This window comes from Triticum aestivum, chromosome 3A (genome assembly GCF_018294505.1).
Source record: "Triticum aestivum cultivar Chinese Spring chromosome 3A, IWGSC CS RefSeq v2.1, whole genome shotgun sequence".
Classification (NCBI taxonomy): Eukaryota; Viridiplantae; Streptophyta; class Magnoliopsida; order Poales; family Poaceae; genus Triticum; species Triticum aestivum.
The window spans coordinates 335,788,192-335,813,398 of NC_057800.1; positions in this window are offsets into that span (position 1 = coordinate 335,788,192).

Sequence of the window (25,207 nt, forward strand, 5' to 3'; positions counted from 1 at the left end):
TGATATGGTTCACACGTGCACTTGCGTCCATATTGATGCGCTCTTGTAGTGGTAGAGGAAGAATGTCCAATGGGGACAATGGGTTGAATCCGTAGATGACCTCGAAGGGGGACTTGCCGGTTGTTGAGTGTCTTGCGCGGTTGTAGGCGAACTCGGCGATAGGTAGACACTCCTCCCACTCCTTGATGTTTTTTCTTGATGAGCACGCGAAGTAGAGTGGAGAGTGTGCGGTTTGTCACCTTCGTTTGGCCGTCGGTTTGTGGATGGTACACCTTGGAGAAGAGTAGCTTGATTCCGAGCTTGGTGCATAATGTCTTCCAAAAGTAGCTTAGGAACTTGACGTCGCGGTCCGAGACGATCGTCTTTGGCACTCCATGTAGACATAATATTTCCCTACAAAAGAGATTGGCAACATGTGAAGCATCGTCTATCTTGTTGCAAGAAATGAAATGTGCCATCTTAGAGAATCGGTCCACAATGACAAATACCGATTTCTTTCTATTTCTAGTCCTAGGCAATCCAAGTACAAAATCCATGCTAATGTCTTCCCATGGTTGATCTGGAATTGGGAGAGACATGTAGAGGCCATGAGATTGAGCTTTAGACTTAGCTTTGCAACATATAGAGCATCGATTGGTGAAGCGATTGACGTCGCGAAACATCTTGGGCCAATAGTAGTTCTTAGAGAGCGTAGCGAAAGTCTTGTCATGTCCAAAATGTCCCATTAGTCCTCCTCCATGAGATTCCTGCAAAAGCAACAAACAAAGAGAAGACTCAGGGATGCAAAGCTTGTTAACTCTCATAAGATATCCATCTTTGATGGAATAGCGTTCCCAAGAGGTGTGCGTCAAACATTTGGCATAAGGAGTAGCAAAAGTGGGATCATGCTCATACAAGTCTTTTATGTGCTCAAAGCCAATGACATCCAATTCAAGTTGAGTAACAAGCATGCATATGCGGGAAAGGGCATCCGCCACAATATTTTCCTTACCTTTAATGTACTTGATGATATAAGGAAAAGACTAAATAAATTCACTCCATTTTGCATGACTCTTGTTCAACTTGGTTTGGCCTTTAAGATAATTGAGCGTTTCATGGTTGGTATGAATGATGAATTCATGAGGACGAAGATAGTGTTCCCATTCATGCAAAACTCGTACCAAAGCATATAGCTCTTTGTCATAGATGGGGTAATTGAGTTGTGCTCTGTAAAGTTTCTCACTAAAGTAAGCTATGGGGCGCTTCTCTTGCGTTAACACACCTCCTATGCCATGACCACTAGCCTCGCAATGAATCTCAAAGGGCTTGTCAAAGTTGGGTAAAGCAAGCACGGGAGCATGAGTAAGAAAATTCTTAAGCTCATTGAAAGCGGTATCTTGGGATGGTCCCCAAACAAAAGGCGCATTTTTCTTGCTCAAAGCATGCAAAGGCGAAGCAATGGTGCTAAAATCTTTCACAAAGCGGCGATAGAAACCCGCAAGGCCAAGAAAGCTACGCACTTGATGCAAGTTGGTTGGTTGGGGCCAGGTTTTAATAGCATTGATCATAGAGTCATCAACATGAACACCCTTAGAGGAAACTGCAAAACCCAAGAAAACAAGCTTATCAACGCCAAAAAGGAACTTTTCCATGTTAGCATAGAGATGCTCGTTTCGAAGAGTTTGCAAAACGGTTCGAACATGGGTGACACGATCTTTAAGAGATATTCTATAAACAAGGATATCATCGAAGTAGACCATGACAAACTCACCAATGTAAGGGCGAAAGACATGATTTATAAGACACATGAAAGTACCTGGTCCTTTCGATAGACCCATAGGCATGAAACCACTCATACAAACCAAACTTGGTTTTGAAAGCGGTTTTCCATTCATCACCCTCTTGTATGCGGATTTGATAGTAACCACTTTTAAGATCAATTTTGGAAAATATAGTGGCACCACTAAGTTCATCAAGCATATCATCAAGGCATGGAATGGGACACCTATAGCGAACGGTGATAACATTGATAGGTCTACAATCAGAGCACATGCGAAAGCTACCGTCTAGTTTTGGCACAAGAATGACTAGGATGGCACAAGGACTCAAACTTTCACACACATGTCCATGGTCTATAAGATGCTTTACATGCCTTTGTATTTCTTTGGTTTCTTCGAGGTTGACGCGGTTGGGAGCTTGGTTCGGAAGAGGTGCTCCAGGGATGAGGTCAATGCGATGCTGGATGCCTCGTAGTGGAGGTAGTCCCGGAGGTAGCTCGTCGGGGAAAACATCTTGAATCCTGCAAAAGAGAAGACAACACTAAAGGTAGAGCGTGAGAGGTGTTAGCTTGTATTGCATTGTCCTTGCACAAAAGGACATAGTGTAGGACACTATATGGGTTCTTACACACTCCTCTTATCTCACCTTTGGTGGCGAATAGGACTAAATTCTTCTTTTCGCTCATCGTGGAGGTACTCGATTTGGGCTTGTGGCTCTCACTCTCTTTTGGGTGGTTCGCTCTCTCACTATTATCTCCATGATGGGTGGCTTGCTTGTCGGCGATCACATGGCTTGGAGACATGGGGCAAAGTACGTACTCCTTTCCTTTCATCTTGTAGATGTAGTGGTTCGTTCGGCCGTTGTGGATGACACCTCTATCAAATTGCCATGGGCGTCCAAGAATAAGGTGGTAAACGGTCATTGGAACGACCTCACATTCCAAAGTGTTTTCGTAGGCGCCAATTTTGAAGGAGACTTGAACTCGATGCTCAACTTGGATAGTGTTGGAGTCGCTAAGACATTGTAGTTTGTAGGGATGTGGGTGCTTCGTCTTGGGCAATTGGAGCTTGGAGCAAAGTTCTTCGCTTGCGAGGTTATGACAACTCCCTCCATCGATAATGACCTTGATGGATCTTCCGTTGAGGCTGGCCTTGGTATGAAAGTTATGGCATCTTTGGTGTTCTTCTTGGTGATGTTGAAGAGTCAAAACCTTGGAGAAAACTAGAGCGGGAATTGAATCTTCATCGCAAAAGTCTTGTTCCATGTCTTCTTCGTTCACTTGCCGGTGTATGGCCACTTTCTCAAGGGCTTCCATTTCTCCTTCACTCATTGAGTCATAAGTGCCATCGTCGTTGAGGATCATGGTACGTTTGTTGGTGCACTTATAGGACTTGTGGCCTCAGCCTCCGCATGTGAAGCATTTGAAGGAACTCGTCTTGACGGTCTCATCGGTTGGGGTAAATGATGATGAAGCTCTCGGCTTGAAGTTGCTCATTGTAGGAGGATGACTTGGAGTTGACGAAGCTTTCTTGGAACTCGACTTGTCGATGTTGCTTGTAGAAGGCTTGGTAGACGGTGTTGGAGTCAATGAAGCTTGGGTGTTGGAGAAGCCGTATGACTTGGATGAGAACTTGGCATACTTGTAATCGTCTTGCACTTGATGTTCCGCTTTGGTAGCTTGATGCACTAGCTCTACGAGGTTCGAGTATGGTTGGAAGTCGGCAATCTTCTTGATAGGATGGTCGAGTCCATTCAAGAAACGTGCCATAGTTTGCTCATCATCTTCCGTGATGTTGGCTCGTATCATGGCAATTTCCATTTCCTTGTAGTACTCTTCAACACTCTTGGTTCCTTGCTTGAGTAGTTGAAGTTTCTTGAAGAGGTTGCGGTTGTAGTAAGTAGGCACGAAGCGTGCTCTCATGACATCCTTCATTTGCGCCCAAGTAGTGATGGGTGGTTCACCTCTTGCCCCACGACGCTCGATGACTTGTTCCCACCAAATGAGGACATAGTCTTGGAACTCAAGGGATGCCATCGCAGTCTTCTTCTCTTCTTCATAGTTGTGCAAGCGGAAGATTTTGCCGACCTTTAATGCCCATGAAAGGTACTCTTCGGGATCGCTGCTTCCATTGAACTTGGGCATGGTGAATTTTAGCTTGTCGTAGCGTTTATCTTCATTGTGTTGGGTCGGGGATGATGACGCCCATGTTGTTGAGGATTGGAAAACTCGTGTTGCTCTTGGTGAGGAGGGTTGTCAAGCTCATGTTGCTCTTGTCGTGGAGGATTTCCATTGTCTTCATGCTCTTGGCGAATCTCATGTTCTTGGCGAGCTTGTGGAGGTACTTGTCGAGCTTGACATTGCACACGAGCTTGATATCTTCGTTCATGAACTTCTTCGCGAAGTGCTTCCTCTTGTTCACGCCGATGGCGATTGCGTGTGACGACGGCGTGACTCGAATCTCGAAGGGCACGTTGCGCTTCAAGTGACTTGGAGTTGTTGTTCTCGGTGTTGTGCCTCGGCATCTTGTGCATCATGGTGTAGACGTGCTCGCTCTTCCTCTTCATGTTGGCATTGTCGTTGTCATTCTCGTGCTAGTGCAAAGGCTGATTGGTTTGGACGGTGCCGGTGCTCTTGAGAGTCGGTGTCGCGTAGAGGATTGAGGCTTGCTTGACGATCGTTGCACGCGGAACGTTGAAGAGTGTTCGATGTCGGTGTACTTGAGACGAAGAGGGTGAAGTCGGAGTGGCGACTTGAACGGCTCCTTCTTGAAGAGGACGAAGTGGAACAAGAGCGGTTGAGCAACAAAGCATGAATCTCGTCCATTCGTGCGTCGTTCTCTTGCTTGTGATCGTCGAGCTTGTGGTCAAAGTAGTCCCTTATACGTTGCTCGGAGAGTCGCAAGTCGGTGGCGAGGTTGTCGATGCGTTCACTCATCGATTGTTGCTCTTGATGCAAAGCACGTTGTGCACCAAAGAGGTGGCTCTTTGTGACGTAGGAGTTCATGTCTTCGTCTTGTCCAATGAAGAGTGGGTTGGTAGAAGTATTTGGCCTACCCATCATTTCAACAGAAATATGTGAGTGGGAGAAAGAGAAGAATGTATACCAAATATACCTTGACTGAAGTTGAAGGTGGCTCAATGATAACTCCAATGTGGAACAAGGAAATAGCACAATTGGTACCAATTCTTGTCGGTTTTTCACACCTACACAAGTAAAAGCTTATGGTGGAGCTTGGTTAGGATGGTGGCACAAAATTTGATGCAATTGTAAGTGAGCTTCAATAATTTTGGAAAAGATTCACAAGTTTGCAATGCAACAAGTAGACCAAGCAATATAAGGTACACAGAAACACACACGCAAAGAGATAAGTGGGGTCGTGCAACCAAGGGTGAGCCAAAATGTGGAATCCACGAAAATGCTCTTGTTGCACAACACTAGAGAGACGCTAGCACGATTGCACAATAGGCGGATACAAAGACTTGTGCACAACCTACTAAGCAAAAATGTAACGACTTCTATCCCTAGTATGCTCTATGTATGGTGTTTCGATGATATGATCCAAGATGATCTAGTATGACAATCTTAATGTTGTATGATGCTATGGTTCTTGCTTAAAAGCTCTTTGCTTATCTTTCTCTTTTGCTTAAAAGCTTGTTTGGCTCTTTGTTGTTTGAGCTCTTTTCTCATGCAATGCTTCACGATATGCACCAATGATGACAACCTTGTGACACAAGAGATGATACCAAGATATGCACTAATGATGTATGTATGGTATAGGAAGTATGATCACTAATGTGCACAAGTCTCGTTGCCGGCAATACTCAAAGGCTAGTCTCGATGGGTAAGCGACGCAAAGGAGTAAGGCTATGATGGCTATCAATGTAATGGCAAGAATGATGTATCCAATACCAAAATGAGGTTAATGTTTCTTTCGTATGGTATGGTGTCAAAATGTTGGCACGAATACCAAGATGTAGTCGAGGTGGTCGCTGTTGATGACGCGTCCGTGGCGAAGATGAGCGGCGGTGATGTTGATGTTGAACCGTACCAAAATAGCCGAAACATAATAGGACACGGAACGGCAACTCAAATTCTCAAAGCTCGAAATGGCAAAACATGTCGGAGTGTGAAACATGTACGCAATGGTGGTGGTATGAGGAAGTGGTGATGGTGTATAGGTTGTCGGAGTGCGTATACAGAAGTGGGGCGATGGTGGTGACCAAACTGAAGAAAATTCAGTTTCGTCAAGGAACATCGGGCGTCCAGGATGGGCCGGTCAGCCGGTCGTCGGACGTCCGGAGGCGGTCGGACGTCCGATGCCTAGGCAATTTTCGGGCACGGGATGAACAGCTCGTGGACGTGCTGGAGAGTTCGAAACTTGTCGAATCCGGGCGATTTCGTGGATGGAAAAGGTGGAGACAAGGTGGAAAAGCTAGATCCACTCTAGGCAAAGCAAATCCATGGATCAAATCCAACATTTCAACACACCAACAAATCACAAAACAATTTGGAGCTATTTTTGTGGGGAATTTTTGAATTAGGACAAAATCAACAAAAAACATGGCTAGAAACACTACGGGGAGGCTCCGAAATCGTGATCAACGTGGCTCTAGATACCAAGATGATGTAGGGTGGATCCCTAGATGGCCGATGTTTCACGAAAGGAGCGGATCCCACGAAGAACACAAAGAACACGAGGGGAAACACGAGAGAATCACTCAAACCAACAAGATGTAGTCACACATATTCTAGATCCTCGAAACACGAGAGGAGATACAAGATCCACGATCAACAAAGGATGATACAAAGGGTAACCAGTTGTTCTCCGTGAGGAGGTCTTGATGGTCTTCTCCGCGAGGAGGTCTTGAATCCAATGTGTATCTTCTCCGAAGAGGGGCCGCGGTCTCTCTAAAGTAGTAGATCCGATGTGGATGAGCAAAGCTCAATCTCTAAATGAGCTACTACTTTGCTAACCCTAAAACGTAGGTAGGAGGAGAGTATATATAGTCTAGGTGGGCGAAGGGGTACATGGGCTGCGGCCCAACATGTAAACAACACACTTGCGTCGGACGTCCGGGAGTCACTGGTCGTCCGAAGGCTCCCGAGGGTCCGGACGTCCGGTGCTCTTCGAACTTCCGTAGATTCGGCTCGGTTGTGCTCCGGTCGAACGTCCAGTCAGGGTCGGTTCGAAGCCTTTGCATTCTTTCCTCACTTATTTCAACTGGTATTTTCTCTTATTCGTCGGTTCCCCGTTCCAAGTTGCCTTTGTTTTACCCGCCCTCCCACCCCTTTTATTCTTGGAGTCTGAGACTCTATTCGAGCATCAATTTCATTCGTGCGGAGCCTCTTCAGTCTTTCCTCAATTGTCTCAACCGATGAAATCTCGTCTAGTTCATCATTATTCGTCTCGTTTTCTTGCTGGTGGGTCCAATTCAAGTTTTCGGTGTTGATCATATTCCTTTCCTTGACTGAAATGTTTCCCCTTGCTCGTTCGCCTCTCACCAGTTTATCTTTCCGGAGGGCCCAGGACATCTCAGAAGATTCGTATTCACCACTGCAGGAGACTGCTAATGCGACACTACGATCAGAGACCCTTTGCCGAAACTGATTGTGATGCAATAATCGCAAACGGTGGTGTAAAAACACCCGTTAAAAGGTGCAAAAGGTTTGCGATGATGTATGCATCAAACACATTCAGGTTTTAGTTGCGTGTGCAATGAAGGGCATATAGTTAATCCATTCAAACTGTCTGTGATGAGGTAGAACAATAGAAATGGGCGGCCATAACAATGTGTGTGCGATGCAGGACACATGGTTAATCCATTCGAACTGTTTGCGATGAGGTGGAACAACAGAAACGGGCAGCCATATCAATGTGTGTGCGATATACGACATACCATTAAGTCGGACGAACTGTTTTCGATTAGGGAACACAACAGAAATGGTTCAACTTAACAAGATGTGTGTGATATGCAGCATACAGTTCACATGGATGAACTGTTTTCGATGAGACAAAAGAACACAAATGAGTCATGTAAACAAGATGTGTGTGATACGTGGCAAACAGCCGACTCAGATTAATTGTTTGCGATGAGAAATTACAACACAGATGGTCAATACAGTTCCTTCGTGTGTGATTCTGTGTGTACAAAAAACTTTGAAAAATGCAAACTAGTTGCTTGCGGTGGATAGGAGTATCGCACACGATGCGTCTGCGAGTACTCGTGTGCGATGATTAGTATGTTACACATACGTTTCCTTATGTGAACATATGTGTGAATTTGCAATATGAACAATTAATATGCAAATGCCTTCTGGACATCGGGCACACGCTTAAACTTAAAGAACTATGTACGATACTAATACTTTCCATGAAAACTTATGAATTTGGGTAACAACATTTGAGTAACATATATATAGTGGTTAAACTATTCGACAAAAGGAGGATCTTCCTAACACAATTTTGACAACCAGATGTTCCATATCTACATACTTAACATAGTAACAACTATCACATTTTAAGAGGCTAAGGGCCAACAACCATATGGTCCATATCTACATACTTAACATATATAGTAACAGCTAGCACATTTTAAGAGGCTGAGGGCCAACAACCACAACTATCCACTGGAAGCAGCTTGATCATGGTGACTCGGCATCTCGTCAATGAAAAGGAAGAGCCCTCATGTGCCTTGGTAGAGCAGGAGTAGAACAGTGTCTCCAATTTTCCAATATGGATGCATTGCCACAAGAAGCGAGTACTTGTTAATTTGAATGGTTACATTTTTGCGGGAAATGCAGTACCTTGCAATCACTTTTGCGTTATTAGCAGGCACAAGTGTAATTCGACCACACCAGGAAATCAATCCAGGAACAGCTATAGGAGGCAATTTCTGTTGACATGTAGAATAAAAAACACTTGTAACATATCGTTGAAGATATATATAGTTTATGAGCATCAACATTAAAATAAGACGATTTACCAGCAGTTTGTGCACACAATTGGTCTTGTTCAGTGAGTGTACCATAGGTCTAATTAATCCCATCCAAACTCCAGCATTCATACGTTGTGCTATCTTTGTCAGATTATCAACAAAGTTTATGACATGCTTCAAGTCCTTCCAGCGAAATTTGGTACGCTTAGTAACGTACAGATCGTTCACTATGCATCCAACATATCCTACTTAAAAGGTGGAAATGTATTATTTATTCAGAACATGGCAGAAGAATATATAATGTGCATAAATTGGTAAACATAATTTGTTACTGCCTAGGAACGGAGTCAGAATATGATATCACAATTGGTTGCTTAAATAGTGATCAATTAGTTGCTTAAATAGTAATATGATAGCATGGAGAAAGTTGAAAGGACACTAACCTCGATCAGACTTTGATCGGCTGATGACGTTGGGGAAGTAAGCATCCATGTTAATTAGACCAGGTTGTGGAGCACGCACTAGAATTTTATTGCCAGCTTTCAGTTCATAACACTTAGACATTTTTCTCCAAAGGTCCGCATTAAAATAGGAGTGACCATCTTTATCAAGTTTTACGCTAACCGTCATTGTAAACCCATGTTGTGTTGTCAATATGACATCCTGGGAGTCATCACTAAAGTAAATCCCAAGATTTCCTTCTACTCCTATTCTTGCAAAGCAAGGGATGTACTGCTTCAAATGAAAATTAAGATCGTAAATTAGATATATTAAAATAACCGAGCAAGATGCAAATATGGGAGTAACTGATAGAACATATCCATATACAGATGCAAGCAAAGTACAAAAATATAGAATAAAAATAGATAATGTAACAAAGATTTGATGCAAATATATGGATAACGTAGCAACAGAGTGTATATGTTCACAAATTTAGGCCATGCGGACCGTGGTAGGTTGAGATTGAACATACTGAGCGCTCCCTGAAGTCATCCGGAATGGTGAGATAGAACTTTGTTTCCGACTGGCCACGACCACAGTTGCCCAATTTGTGCTCACACTGTGCACACATGAATGAACACCCACGAATCAGCTAGAACAAAAATGATTCCATGGCGATTTCCATCGGTTGATTAACACCGACGGATGGACTGTGATAAGAGATGAGTGAATATTTCGCTAATTAAGTTGATTACCTTCTCCATGAGAAAAATCCCCGGCCCAATCCCGCAGAAAACCCCAGTCGATGAGAGTCTAGAATGTCGGTGCAGATAGGCGGCGGAAAGCGGTGGAGGCAAAATCCGGTGCCGTTTGGCGTGCGACCTACTGCCGCCAACAGGCGCCGAGCTTAGGGTGCAGAGTTGCGGAGGAGTCCGCGGCGAGTGAGTGGGGATGAAGTGGGTGAGGGTTTTCTTTTCCTTTTGCATGTGTGAGTGAACACACACGGTTCGCAAAGGCGACGGAGATGAACCGTGTGTGATAGTAAATCACCGAGATTGAATGGGAATAAAAATTTCTTTTGTCTTTCATCCATGAGTTTTTCTCTATGATGAACAAAAACCCTGCTAATCACCGTGTTCAAATTTGACACTTTTCTGGGTTCATTTACAATATTTAGGGGATTATGTGCATTTTGTAGGCATTAATGCATGTAATTCAAATTCAAACAATTGGTGCATGAAAGGGTGCACAAGAACGGTCTGGAAAAACCATACTCGTGGTATTTAGTAATTTCTCAAGCCTTGTACAAGGAATGGGTAGAGATTTCAATGGAGTCAACCACAAACGCGTCATTTACTGGGTTATCAACTATAGAACAATGAAATATGTGCTTGAAAAACATGATGGCTGGCATGGTGCCATGGTATGGCCTCACTGTGCCCCGGTTAAAAGCTGAGAAGGTTTGATTTATATCATCATGCACGCCCTTCATCAATCGAACCATCATCGAGGAAGTTCAATCCTTTCGAGAGGGAAATCACCAAGATTGAAGGGGAATCCAAATTTCCGTCCTAGTTTGTCTTTCAGTTTTTTTCCAACGATCAACATACCGCCTCAAATGAAACGTGTTCAAATTTGACATTTTTCTGAACTCATTTACCATATTTAGGGGATTGTGTGCATTTTCTAGGCATTAATTATGCACATAATTCAAATTCAAACAATCGGTGCATGAAAAGGTGCACAAGAACGGTTTGGAAAACCATGCTCGTGCTATAAAAAATGAAACACATGGTTGGAAAACAAGATGCCTGGTGTGGTGCCATGGTATGGCCTCACCATGCCCCTGGTAAAAATTGGAGAATGTTTTCCTTATGTCGTGATGCGCGCCTTTCATAAAATGAACCATCATCCAAGGAAGTTTCATGGTTTCGAGGGGGAAATCACCAAGATTCAAGGGGGATCCAAATTTCCTTTGTCCTTTGTCCTTTGTCCACGAGTTTTTTTTCTATGATGAGCATACAACCTGGAAATCACCGTGTTCAAATTTGGCACTTTTCCGGGTTCATTTGCCATATTTAGAGGATTATGTTCATTTCCTAGGCATTAATGCACATAATTCATGTTCAAACAATCGATGCATGAAAGGGTCCACAAGAACGGTCTAGAAAACAATGCTCGTTCCATTTAGTAAATTCTCATGCCTTTTACAAGGAATGGACAGATATTTCGATGAAATATGTGGCAATAGTCAACCACAAATGTCTGTTTGTTGGGTTTTCAACTATAAAAAGTGAAATAAATGCTTAAAAAACATGACGCCTGGCATGGTGCCATGGTATGACCTCACCATGCCCTGGTAAAAATTTGAGAAGGTTTGGCTTATGTCATCATGCGCGCCCTTCATAAATCGAACCATCACCAAGGAAGTTCCTTGCTTTCGAGAGGGAAATCACCAAGATTGAAGCGGAATCCTAATTTCCGTCCTAGTTTGTCATTCAGTTTTTTCCAACGACCAACATACCACCTCAAATGCAACTTGTTAAAATTTCACATTTTCCCGGGTTCATTTACAATATTTAGGGGATTATGTGCATTTTCTAGGCATTAATGGACATAATTCAAATTCGAACAATCGGTGCATGAAAAGGTGCACAAGAACGGTCTGGAAAACCATGCTCGTGTTATTTACCACATTCTCATGCCTTCTACAAGGACTGGGAAGATATTTCAAGGAAATGTGTGGCAATAGTCAACAATAAATGCGTCGTTTACTCGGTTAACAACTATACAAAAAAAGAAACACATGGTTGGAAAACATGACGTCTGGCTTGGTGCCATGGTATGGCCTCACCATGCCCTGGTAAAAATTGGAGAATGTTTTCCTTATGTCGTGATGCGCGCCTTTCATAAATCAAATCATCACCAATGAAGTTTCATGGTTTCAAGGGGGAAATCACCAAGATTGAAGGGGGGTTCCAAATTTCCTTTGTCCGTTGTCCACGGGTTTTTTCTACGATGAACATACAACCTGCAAATCACGGTGTTCAAATTTGGCACTTTTCCGGGTTCATTTGCCATATTTAGGGGATTCTGTGCATTTCCTAGGCATTAATGCGCATAATTCAAGTTCAAACAATTGATGCATGAAAGGGTCCACAAGAACAGCCCAGAAAACCATGCTCGTGCCATTTAATAAATTCTCATGCCTTTTACAAGGAATGGACAGATATTTCGATGAAATGTGTGGCAATAGTCAACCACAAATGTCTGTTTGTTGGGTTTTCAACTATAAAAAATGAAATAAATGCTTAAAAACATGACGCCTCGCATGGTGCCATGGTATGACCTCACCATGCCCTGGTAATCATTTGAGAATGTTTGGCTTATGTCATCATGCGTGCCCTTCATAAATTGAACCATCACCGAGGAAGTTCCATATATTCGAGAGGGGAAATCACCAAGATTGAAGCGGAATCCTAATTTCCGTCCTAGTTTGTCATTCAATTTTTTCCAACGATCAACATACCACCTCAAATGCAACGTGTTCAAGTTTGACATTTTCCCGGGCTCATTTACAATATTTAAGGGATTATGTGCATTTTCTAGGCATTAATGGACATAATTCAAATTTGAACAATCGGTGCATGAAAAGGTGCACAATAACGGTTTGGAAAACCATGCTCGTGTTATTTACCACATTCTCATGCGTTTTACAAGAATGGGAAGATATTTCAAGGAAATATGTGGCAATAGTCAACCATACACGCATCGTTTACTCGGTTAACAACTATACAAAAAATGAAACACATGGTTGGAAAACATGACGCCTCGCTTGGTGCCATGGTATGGCCTCACCATGCCCTGGTAAAAATTGGAGAATGTTTTCCTTATGTCGTGATGCGTGCCTTTCATACGAACCATCACCGAGGAAGTTTCATGGTTTCAAGGGGGAAATCACCAAGATTGAAGGGGGTTCCAAATTTCCTTTGTCCTTTGTCCACGAGTTTTTTCTACAATGAACATACAACCTGCAAATCACCGTGTTCAAATTTGGCACTTTTCTGGGTTCATTTGCCATATTTAGGGGATTCTGTGCACTTCCTAGGCATTAATGCGCATAATTCAAGTTCAAACAATCGATGCATGAAAGGGTCCACAAGAACGGCCTAGAAAACCATGCTCGTGCCATTTAGTAAATTCTCATGCCTTTTACAAGGAATGGACAGATATTTCGATGAAATATGTGGCAATAGTCAACCACAAATGTCCGTTTTTGGGTTTTCAACTATAAAAATGAAATAAATGCTTAAAAAGCATGACGCGGGCATGGTGCCATGGTATGACCTCACCATGCCTTGGTAAAAATTTGAGAAGGTTTGGCTTATGTTGTCATGCACGCCCTTCATAAATTGAACGATCACCGAGGAAGATCCATGCTTTCGAAAGGGAAATCCTCAAGATTGAAGGGGAATCCAAATTTTCTTCGTTCTTTGCCCTGGAGTTTTTTTCTACGACGAACATACACCCTGCAAATCACCGTGTTCAAATTTCGCATTTTTCTGGGCTCAGTTACCATATTTAAGGGATTATGTGCATTTTCTAGGCATTAATGGACATAATTCAAATTCGAACAATCGGTGCATGAAAAGGTGCACCAAAATGGTCTAGAAAACCATGCTCTTGTTATTTAGCACATTCTCATGCCTTTTACAAGGAATGGGCAGATATTTCAAGGAAATGTGTGGCAATAGTCAACCATAAACGCGTCGTTTACTCGGTTAACAACTATACAAAAAATGAAACACATGGTTGGAAAACATGAAGCCTGGCTTGGTGCCATGGTATGGCCTCACCATGCCCTGGTAAAAATAGGAGAATGTTTTCCTTATGTCATGATGCGCGCCTTTCATAAATCGAACCATCACCGAGGAAGTTTCATGGTTTCAAGGGGGAAATCACCAAGATTGAAGGGGGGGGTCCAAATTTCCTCTGTCCTTTGTCCACGAGTTTTTTCTACGATGAACATACAACCTTCAAATCACTGTGTTCAAATTTGGCACTTTTCCGGGTTCATTTGCCATATTTAGGGGATTATGTGCATTTCCTAGGCATTAATGCGCATAATTCAAGTTGAAACAATCGATGCATGAAAGGGTCCACAAGAACGGCCTAGAAAACCATGCTCGTGCCATTTAGTAAATCCTCATGCCTTTTACAAGGAATGGACAGATATTTCGATGAAATGTGTGGCAATAGTCAACCACAAAATGTCTGTTTGTTGGGTTTTCAACTATAAAAAATGAAATAAATGCTTAAAAAACATGACGCCTGGCATGGTGCCATGGTATGACCTCACCATGCCTTGGTAAAAATTTGAGAAGGTTTGGATTATGTTTTCATGCACGCCCTTCATAAATCGAACCATCACCGAGGAAGTTCCATGCTTTCGAAAGGGAAATCCTCAAGATTGAAGGGGAATCCAAATTTTCTTCGTTCTTTGCCCTGGAGTTTTTTCCTAGGACGAACATACACCCTGCAAATCACCATGTTCAAATTTGGCATTTTTTCGGGCTCATTTACCATATTTAGGGGATTATGTGCATTTTATAGGCATTAATGGACATAATTCAAATTTGAACAATCAGTGCATGAAAAGGTGCACAAGAACTGTCTGGAAAACAATTCTCATGTTATTTAGCACATTCTCATGCCTTTTACAAGGAATGGGCAGATATTTCAAGGAAATGGGTGGCAATAGTCAACCATAAACGCGTCGTTTACTCGGTTAACAACTATACAAAAAATGAAACACTTGGTTGGAAAACATGACGCCTGGCTTGGTGGCATGGTATGGCCTCACCATGCCCTAGTTAAAATTGGAGAATGTTTCCCTTATGTCATGATGCACGCCTTTCATAAATCGAACCATCACCGAGGAAGTTTCATGGTTTCAAGGGGGAAATCACCAAGAGTGAAGGGGGCTCCAAATTTCCTTTGTCCTTTGTCCACAAGTTTTTTCTACGATGAACATACAACCTGCAAATCACCATGTTCAAATTTGGCACTTTTCCGGGTTCATTTTCCATATTTAGGGGATTATGTGCATTTCCTAGGCATTAATGCACATAATTCAATTTCAAACAATTGATGCATGAAAGGGTCCACCAGAACGGCCAAGAAATCCATGCTCGTGCCATTTAGTAAATTATCATGCCTTTTACAAGGAATGGACAGATATTTTGATGAAATGTGTGGCAAGAGTCAACCACAAATGAAATAAATGCTTAAAAACATGACGCCTGGCATGGTGCCATGGCATGACCTCAGCATGCCTTGGTATAAATTTGAGAAGGTTTGGCTTATGTTGTCATGCATGCCCTTCATAAATTGAACCATCATCAAGGAAGTTCCATGCTTTTGAAAGGGAAATCCTCAAGATTGATGGGGAATCCTAATTTTCTTTGTTCTTTGCCCTGGAGTTTTTTCTACGACGAACATACGCCCTGCAAATCACCGTGTTCAAGTTTTGCATTTTTCTGGGCTCATTTACCATATTTAGGGGATTATTGATGTAGGGTGGAACCCTAGATGGCCGATCTTTCACGAAAGGAGCGAATCCCCGAAGAACACAAAGAACACGAGGGGAAATCATGAAGGGGCACAAAGAGAAACACTCAAACCAACAAGATTAAGTCACACATGTGCTAGATCCTCGGAACACAAGAGGAGATACAAGATCCAAATTCAACAAAGGATGATACAAGAGGTAACTGGTCTTCTCCATGAGGAGGTCTTGAGGTTCTTCCCGTGAAGGGGTCTTGAATCCGCTTGGTGGATCTTCTCCGAGGAGGCGCTATCTCCGAGGAGAAGGTAACCAAGTGGATGAACAAAGCTCTCACACAAAATATGAGCTAATCCTTTGCTAACTCTAACTAGGAGGAGGTGGAGGAGTATATATAGTCTAGGGACACGAAGGGGTAAGTGTGGGATACATGGGCCTCGGGCCCGATCTCTGTGCATAGACAGGCGTCGGACGTTCGAAGGCTCAGGACGGTCGGGACGTCCGGTGGTCTTTATACTTCCATAGATTTCGTTATGTCGCCGTGGTGTCGGTCGTCCGGTGGTGCTCGGTCGTACGGGGCCTGGGGTGTGTCGGACGTCCGGTACTTGCCGGTCGTCGGGCCGTTGTAGATTCCGTCGGCTGGCCCTTCTGGCTGGCTGAGTGTCCAGGCATCGGACGTTCGGCGTTGTCTGGTCGTCTGAAGGCTGAAGACATCGGGCAGCTTCTTCTCTTGGTCCTAGTACTTGGCGTCCTCGCTAGCTCGTCCGTTCGATGCGGCGGCTCCGTGGCTTTCCTCTAAGTACCTGAACATGCATAGCACACACGTTGGAGGTAGTAGCCATGTCTCACATGTAGAAACTGAAGGTTCGGAGAGGAGCGAGTTCACCTTGTGTCCAATTGCGTATATTGGAGGTCTCTTCATATGTCCTCTTGGGGCTTGGAGAGTAGTCGGAGTGTACATGGGGATGAATGTGGGATGCTCCGCATCACTCCCCCCCCCTTGGGAAAGATCCGACCTCAGATTGTGATCCTCTTCACCATGGAAACGGTTGTCGTGGACGGACTTGTAGTTGGATGGAGTTGAAGGCATGGTGCAAACCAAATACTCCAAGGTGTCTCCGGTATGTTGTACATCCAAAATGAGCATACACAAAGTACACTTGGAAATACAATGGTTAGCGCACACAAAGTGTCCATCAAGTAAGTATGAGTCCGTGCGGCAAGATTGTTCGTGACAAAGCGCATGAAGCTTATGAAGACGATATAGTATGATATGCAAAGCATTCATGGGAGCAAAAGCATTCAAAATGCACACAAATGTGTTGTGAATATGATCAATGCAACCATGGTGACAAATGATGTCATAGTGGGACGGTTTATCAAAAGCATGAACATGGTAATTGGTGCTCAATATGAGTATGTGATCATGCAATTGATGATGGGCAATATGATCATGATGTATGAAGATGCCATCAAGAAAGATCACAAGAAATTTGCTAAGGAAATGCACAAGCTCATATATCATGGATGACATGGGAATACAAGATGCAACAAGGCAATCATAATGTGGGTCAATCCATCCATAAGATGCAAATTTGTCATGTGTATGATATGTCCATCGAGCATGAAATGTGTGAGCACAATCAACAAATATGGAGGTGTTGGTGTACCAATGCTCGATGTTGTGGCGTGAGTGGAGGTTCGAAGGTGCATCCAATAAGTCCGAGCGCTCCTCAACTTGAAGGTCCATAGAGCCAATCTCCAATGTCGGTCCTCCATCCAATATGTGCAACATGTAGACAAGAAGAAGGAAACAACAATGAAAGAATGACCCATCCAATATGCGTGCGTGAGGATGGCTCAAAGGGAAGGAAGTCACCTTTAGGAGATTCTCGCAAATGTTGTTGCTGCACATCGTGTATGCCTTCACATGACCAAGCTGTCGCATAATGACACCGTCTTGTGAATCCTCCAAACTAAAAGAACATGAAAAACACTTGGAAAAACAAATGAGGTTAGCAGAAGTGCAAAACCTATCATTCGTGTGGTAAGATACCCAACTAGGGTATGCATCATGCTCATCATAAGAAAGGACAAGGGAGCATTTCATAGTATGGAGGCATATGATGCGAGAACAACCAAATGCAATAGGCGCAATCAAGCAAGCATGCATCACAAGTAAAGTGTCCAGGTCTCCAAGATCAATAAGCATAGATGCAACAATTGGAGGCAAGCGACAATGAACAAGATGTATCATGTGAGAGGCATGAACATATATGTCATCAACCCAAGAAAGCGAGTAAGAAAGGAACATGGGTGATGCAACAAAGCAAGCAATCATAGCAATCAAGTGGTGTGAGCTAGTAGTGCGAAGATGCAACATACTAGAGGGAATCATGTCAAGCATCTCATGTGTGCAAATGGTGGTCATGAATAATGCACAAGACATATCACAAGCATGAAGGCAAGATATGAGCAAAATATGATCAATGTATTGGCAAGATGCCATATGTAAATAGCAATGGGACATCATGACTCTCCCAACACAACAAGCAACAATAGCATGAGGCACATGATAAACATGGCAATAGCAACAAGGATCTCCACCAAGCATGCAAATACACATATGAGTAGTAAAATAGTGAATCATGGGTAACTGCAAGCAAGGGTCACAATTGCATGGCAAAGACATAGAAATAGGCATAACATGCAAAGTGAACATGGTACGATGGGCATAAATGAACAAGTAATATATAGCCCATAGCCGTGTGAGAACCAAGTAGAAGAGATGTGCGTAGTCCTTGCACAACAGGAACGATGGTAAGGATAGTCCACGGGATCCCAAATTGTCGTTGCTCTCTTGGGATTGAGAGGTTGTTTCGTCAACTCTTGGGATTGAGAGGTTGACGAGTATATGTGAGTACCTACACAAAAGAAAGACAAAGGGAAAATTGTGTGTGTGTGGTATATGTACACATCATCCATCATGATGCGCACATGCAAGTATTGGTTAGAACAAAATAGCCAATGCTCAAATAAATGAGATGCGTGATATAGAAACATGTCATCCATCATGATTGGTTTGTTGTTATGTATAGCATAATGGAGACTCAAATTGTGTAATGCATCACAAGAAATATGTTGAGCATTGTTATTCATGGAATGCATACGGTGCAAGCAATTATGAGAATCATGCAAAGTATGGAATGCATCAAAATCTCCTAATATGTATATGGAAACTATGGGGGTCTCCTCATGAGAACTAATGGAAACATCACATGGAGAATATTGACAACATCCAAAACAAAGCATATTTGGTTCTATGTGATCATGGCATGTCATAGTAGAGGAATTGCCCAAATCATGTAAAGGAAGCATGGCAATATCATCACATGAAAAACAAAAGCCAATGACCATCATCTCGTCATCTATGCCATAAGTTAAAATGGGATTTATGTTAATGGGTCATGCATAGCTACTATGTTGAGATTGAAATGATGCAATATGGGAGATCTCACTCATAGCATATGACAAGTTCAAAGGATTGTCAAACATGATGTGACCGATAGAATTTTCACATGATATCCTATGGAGTATAGCATCACAACTAGGAAAATCAACATGCTCATCATCATATTCATCATAAATAGGTAAGTCATGACATGAAGAAGTCGCACTAGCATGAAGCATGGGTATAGGTGGATCAACATCATGCAAGCAATCATTAGTGAGATAGTCCACTAGTGGGACAAGAGAAGCACCATCACTTATATTACCTTTAGAGCATCGTTCATGTGTTGTAGGTGAGGTGTCGAAGACCAATGTGTGATCATCTTCATCTTGATGGAACCATTTGGGGGGTGCATCATCGTCCACCATGGCCATCATCGTCTCCATTGGAGGTATGGACTCACCGAGGATAGGCATGTCGTCATGTAGGAGACCTAGCACCAAAGAGCAAAACACACTAGGAGTAGAGGTTATGCTGTTAGAAATCATAATGGCCTCACATGCCGTGTCAACCACCTCAATCACTAAGTGTTGTGGCTCACTCACTCCCTCTTGGATGCTCTCACTCGTATGGTTGGTGGAGTCACTCAAATGGCTCTCAACCTCACATAGGATGTGTGGCATGCACACAAGTGTGGGGCTAGTGGTGGTCACACTCATCCTCTCATAGGAAATGCACTCAATGTCACATATGGTGGAGTCACTCATATCATTCGTGGGGTGGTGGCTCTCCTCACATGGCAATTGGGGCATCTCGTCACATGTCGTTGTAGGAGAAATGTTGGTGCAAATTTCTCCATGCTCAATCATGTCGTAGTCGTAGCCGTGGATGAAGGCCGAAGATGCACATCATCACTATCCTCTAAGGCCAAAGGTAAGGTCTCATGTGAGGTCTCGTAGCTTGACTCGGGGTATGAGTCCAATATGGGTGTCGTCTTCATGTTGTTGAAGAGGTTCATGCTCGTCGCTGTGGTCGAAGGGGATGGCCCTTGCTCGACCTTCTTGTCACCGTCTTGTTGTTGGAGGCCCATATGATGTGGCACCTCGTAGCTCGTCTCCATGGCCGAGGGGAAATTCCCATGCTCGGCCATCTTCCTTGAAGGGCTTCCGAAGATGGAAGTGTCGTCCTCACTCGTAGGTGGTCGCCTTGTACTTGATGATGTCGATGTAGTTGAACTCACGGGAAGTAGGCGAAGATGTCGTACGTCCAAAGGCGAACATGCCTTGATAGCACTTGGAAAATATGCCGAAGTGGTTGTTGTAGTCGTAGCTCCGTCTTCGTGGTGCTCGTCTCACGGTCTTCTCTTATGCTCATGAAGGTTGGCCTTGGCGTGAAGTAGGGCTTGTTGGGACTTGTGCATTTACGCTTGGCGAGCATCTTCATGAAGATGGTGTCGTTGTCGTGCTTGAGCTCGATGGTGTTCATCGTCGTCGTGCACATGATGCTTAGAGGTGACTTGCCCTTCATGAAGACGTGTATCATGAACGTGATGGTGGTCGCCATGGAGATGTGAACATGGACGACTTGCGCTTGCATCATTTTTGCGCTCCGAAGATGATTGACTTGCTCGCCGTCGCCTTGAGGATGATGAAGGGGAAGAACGTTTGATCAATAAGGTCTGAATCTCCTCCATCCTTGCATCTTGCTCCTCCTTTTGTGCGGAAAGCTTGTTGTCAATGTAGTCCCTTTTCCTTGATTCAGAGTGATGAATGTCGATGGAGAGGTTCTCGATGCGCTCTCGCAATCTTGATTGTGCGCCTTGTATTTGTCGTTGTAGATCAAAGATTGCCGCTTTGGTGTTGTAGATCGAAGATTGACCGAAGATGAAATGCCTTGCCTATCCATCACAATACTCGAGCAAATATGAGTGGAGAAAGGAGAAGAACTATACCAAATGTACCTTGATGGATCAATGATCACTCAATGATGTAACTAGGAAATAGCACAATTGGTACCAATTCTTGTCGATTTCTCACACCTACACAAATAAGGCTTATGGTGGAGCTCGGTGAGGATAGTGGCACAAAAAATTTGATGTAAAATGTTAGCAAGAGTCGATAATGTTGATGTAAAATTTGATGCAACAAGTAGACCAATAGCAATGAATGGCACACGGAAATGCACACACAGATAGACAAATGGGGTTGTGCAACCAAGGATGAGCACAAAATGTGGAATCCACGGAAAACGCTCATGTTGCACAACTCAAGAGAGACGCTAGCACGATTGCCCAATAGGCGGATACGACACTTGTGCACAACCTATAAGATGCAAAACAGATAAACTTTCTATCCCAAGTATGCTATGTGTATGATGATCCGGTGGTATGATCCAAGATGATCTTATATGCAATGTGGTATGATGCTATGGCTATTGCTTACAAGCTTTTTTGCTCTTTCTCTTTTGCTTAAAAGCTTATTCTTTTGTTGTATGGCCACTTTTGCACAATACACAAACCTTGATAGCAATTGTATATATGCGGGAACAAACTTGTGGCACAAGGGATGATATGATACCAATATGATATGGTATGTATGCAATGGAAGGTGTCGATCACTAATGTGGACAAGTAACGTTGCCGGCAATACTCAAATGGCTAGTGTCAATAGGCAAGTGATGCAAAATGGCTAGGGGTCATCAATGCAATGTAAAGGTAATATACAATGGAGGGATACCACGATACCAAGATGATATCGAGGTTACCGTCCTTGGCAATGATGAGTGGCGGTGTTCTTGATGTGGATACCAAGATGATGGAGGTTCGTCCCTAAGTAGCCAAAACACCTTAGGAAATGGAAAAACCGCGAACTCAAAATCTCAAATGTCAAATGGTGGTAACGGGAATGCGGTGGTGGTTGTGGAAGCTCAAAGGGATTGCGGAAATGCAGTGATGGGTTTTGCAACTAGGCAATGCGGAAATGGAGGGTAAGGTGGTGGACTATAAACGGTGTCGGAGTTGGAAGCACGGTCCCTAAGTAGCCGAAACATCTTAGGAGACACAACTCACAACACAAACAAAATTGGGTTAAGTTGGGGTGGCGGAAGTGTATGGTGGGTAAGCCTATGCGGAAGTGGTTGTGGTGGTTGATGAAGAATAAACTGTCCCAAAGTATCCTAGACACCTTATGAGACTCAAATCACTCCTCAAGCAACCACTAATGCGATCGGGAACAAAATTGGTTAGGTTGCGGAAGTCGGTGGTGGTGTAGCGGATGAGTGGTGGAAGCCCTAGGCAAAGATGCCAAAGTTCCAAAAAATTATGGAGTCAAATGATGTTGGTGGTATTTTTGTGGGAAGGGGGGTGTCAAGAGCTTCAAAACGAGCTAAAGAACGTCAAAATTGGAGTTCGAATGAATTAGTTATGGCCGAAACAAGAATCAGCCGAAGTCAACATCTACAGGTTACGGACGTCCGTAGAAGGACGGATGTCCGGGGGCTGGACGTCCGGAGTGCTTGGAAATCCGTAAATTTGGCTCGGGTTAGGGGGTTCCGGTCGTCCGGAAGGTTGCGGACATCCGATCGTTCCTGGGCTCCGGACATTCGTAAAAGTGACGGTCGTCCGGTGTATCGGGGTCAACGCGGGATTTGAGATCCGGGACGCGATTTTGGGCGGAATTTGATGATTTTGGGGTCAAAATTGATGAGATTTCGTGGATGAAAGATGGGGAAACATGAGGAGATGCTAGATCCACTCGAAACCTAGCAAATCCATGGATCAAATCCAACAAAACTTCATCACACCAACAAATCCCAAAAAAAATTAGGGCTCTTTTTGGTGGGGATTTTCGAAATTGGGGAAGAACACAACAAAATTAGGCTAGAAAACAACAAGGGGAGGCTCCGAAATCGTGAACAACATGGCTCAGATACCAAGATGATGTAGGATGGAACCCTAGATGGCCGAACTTTCACGACAGGAGCGGATCCCGCGAAGAACACGAATAACACGAGGGGAAACACGACGGGAAATCATGAAGGGGCACAAAGAGAAACACTCAAACCAACAAGATTAAGTCACACATGTGCTAGATCCTAAGAACACGAGAGGTGATATAAGATCCAAAGTCAACAGAGGACGATACAAGAGGTAATCGGTCTTATCCATGAGGAGGTCTTGAGGTTCTTCCCGTGAAGGAGTCTTGAATCCGCTTGGGGGATCTTCTTCGAGGAGACGCTATCTCCGAGGAGAAGGTAACCAAGTGGATGAGCAAATCTCTCACACAAAATATGAGCTAATCCTTTGCTAACTCTAACTAGGAGGAGGTGGAGGAGTATATATAGTCTAGGGACACGAAGGGTAAGTGGGGGATACTTGGGCCTCGGGCCCGATCTCTGTGCACAGATAGGCGTCGGATGTCCGGTGGGTGTCGGACGTCCGGAGGCTCAGGACGGTCTGGATGTCCGGTGGTCTTCGGACTTCCGTAGATTTCATTCTGTCGCCGTGGCATCGGTCGTCCGGTGGTGCTCGGTCGTCCGGGCCTAGGGTGTGTCAGACGTCCGGTACTTGCCGGTCGTCTCGCCGCTGTAGCTTCCGTCAGCTGGCCCTTCTGGCTGGCTGAGTGCCCAGGCATCGGACGTCCAGCGTTGTCCGGTCGTCCGGAGGCTGAAGACTTCGGACAACTTCTTCTCTTGGTCCTAGTACTTGGCGTCCTTGCTAGCTCATCCGTTGGATGTGGTGGCTCCGTGGCTTTCCTCTAAGTACCTGATCATGCATAGCACACATGTTGGAGGTCGTAGCCATGTCTCATATGTAGAAAGTGAAGGTTCAGAGAGGAGCGAGTTCACCTTGTGTCCAATGGCGTATATTCACGGTCTCTTCATATGTCCTCTTGGGGCTTGGAGAGTAGTCGGAGTGTACATGGGGATGAACGTGGGATGCTCCGCATCAATTATGTGCATTTGCTAGGCATTTAGCGCATATAAATCCAATCCAGCGACAGGTGCACGGGTGTGATGTGAGGGACGTGGATTGTCGTTCGATCGCGGCGCATCCAACGGTGCACATGCGCGATCCGCGTGGCTGGGGTTCTGGCCAATCATAATGCAACACACAATAGGCTCAGCGCACACAGTTTCCGGCAGTGACGAAGATGAACCGTGTGCGGTAATGAACATGCAAAATTGTAAGGGAAGCCGAATTTCTGTTTTCGTTTGTGGTTGAGCTCTTGAATACCACCGCACTGTACGGCTGTCCGGCCCCTCCGTTCCAGAGCTCTCCAGGCGTCGTCCATGGCACCGCGGCACACAGTAGCTAGTAAGGAAGCGATGGCATCCCGCTGCGCCGAGTTCATCGCCGCCCGCGATCGCGCACATGGTAAGGAAGAGATGGCATATTGCCATGCCGAGTTCATCGCCGCCGGCGGCTAGACAGTTACATGGGCGGACTTTGAGGCTGCCATGGCCGAATGGGTGGTGGATCTAGAGGCGGCCAAAGCTGCACAGAAGGAGCGGAAAAGGCAGAAAGTAGTCAATAAAAGAGAGTCCCACCACCGCAAGAAAAAAGAGGTCGCACGCTATGGTGAGGAGAGCTTGGCGGAGATCGAAGCACGATGGGCTGCCACTTACAAGGCCGGGAAGGAGAACGCCGGCGTCTGGCCAGCATGCCCTGATGGCAGCATGTGCGAAGTAGTTTAAGTTTGTAGTATTAGAGCAAATTACCAGTAGTACTTTAAGTTTGTAGTATTAACGTACAATGTTGGTAAGAGCATCCTTTGAGGGCTTTGAGCGTTGATTAGCATGTGTGCCCATGTGCATTTTTTGCGTTAATCATTAGAAGATCACAAAACATACGGTTTCTATGTCGTACCCATCTGCATTTTTTGCATTAATGACCCATAAGTCAGTTACCTATGCGATATTCCTAATAAACTAGGCGTACCATTGACCGAAAAAATCAAGTACACGTGTACGTTTTTTTGGAGACGGGATGTACCAACTTTCTTTTTTCTCGCACACGAGTATTTTATGCACTTTGTCTACGTTGTGTGTTTCCCCCG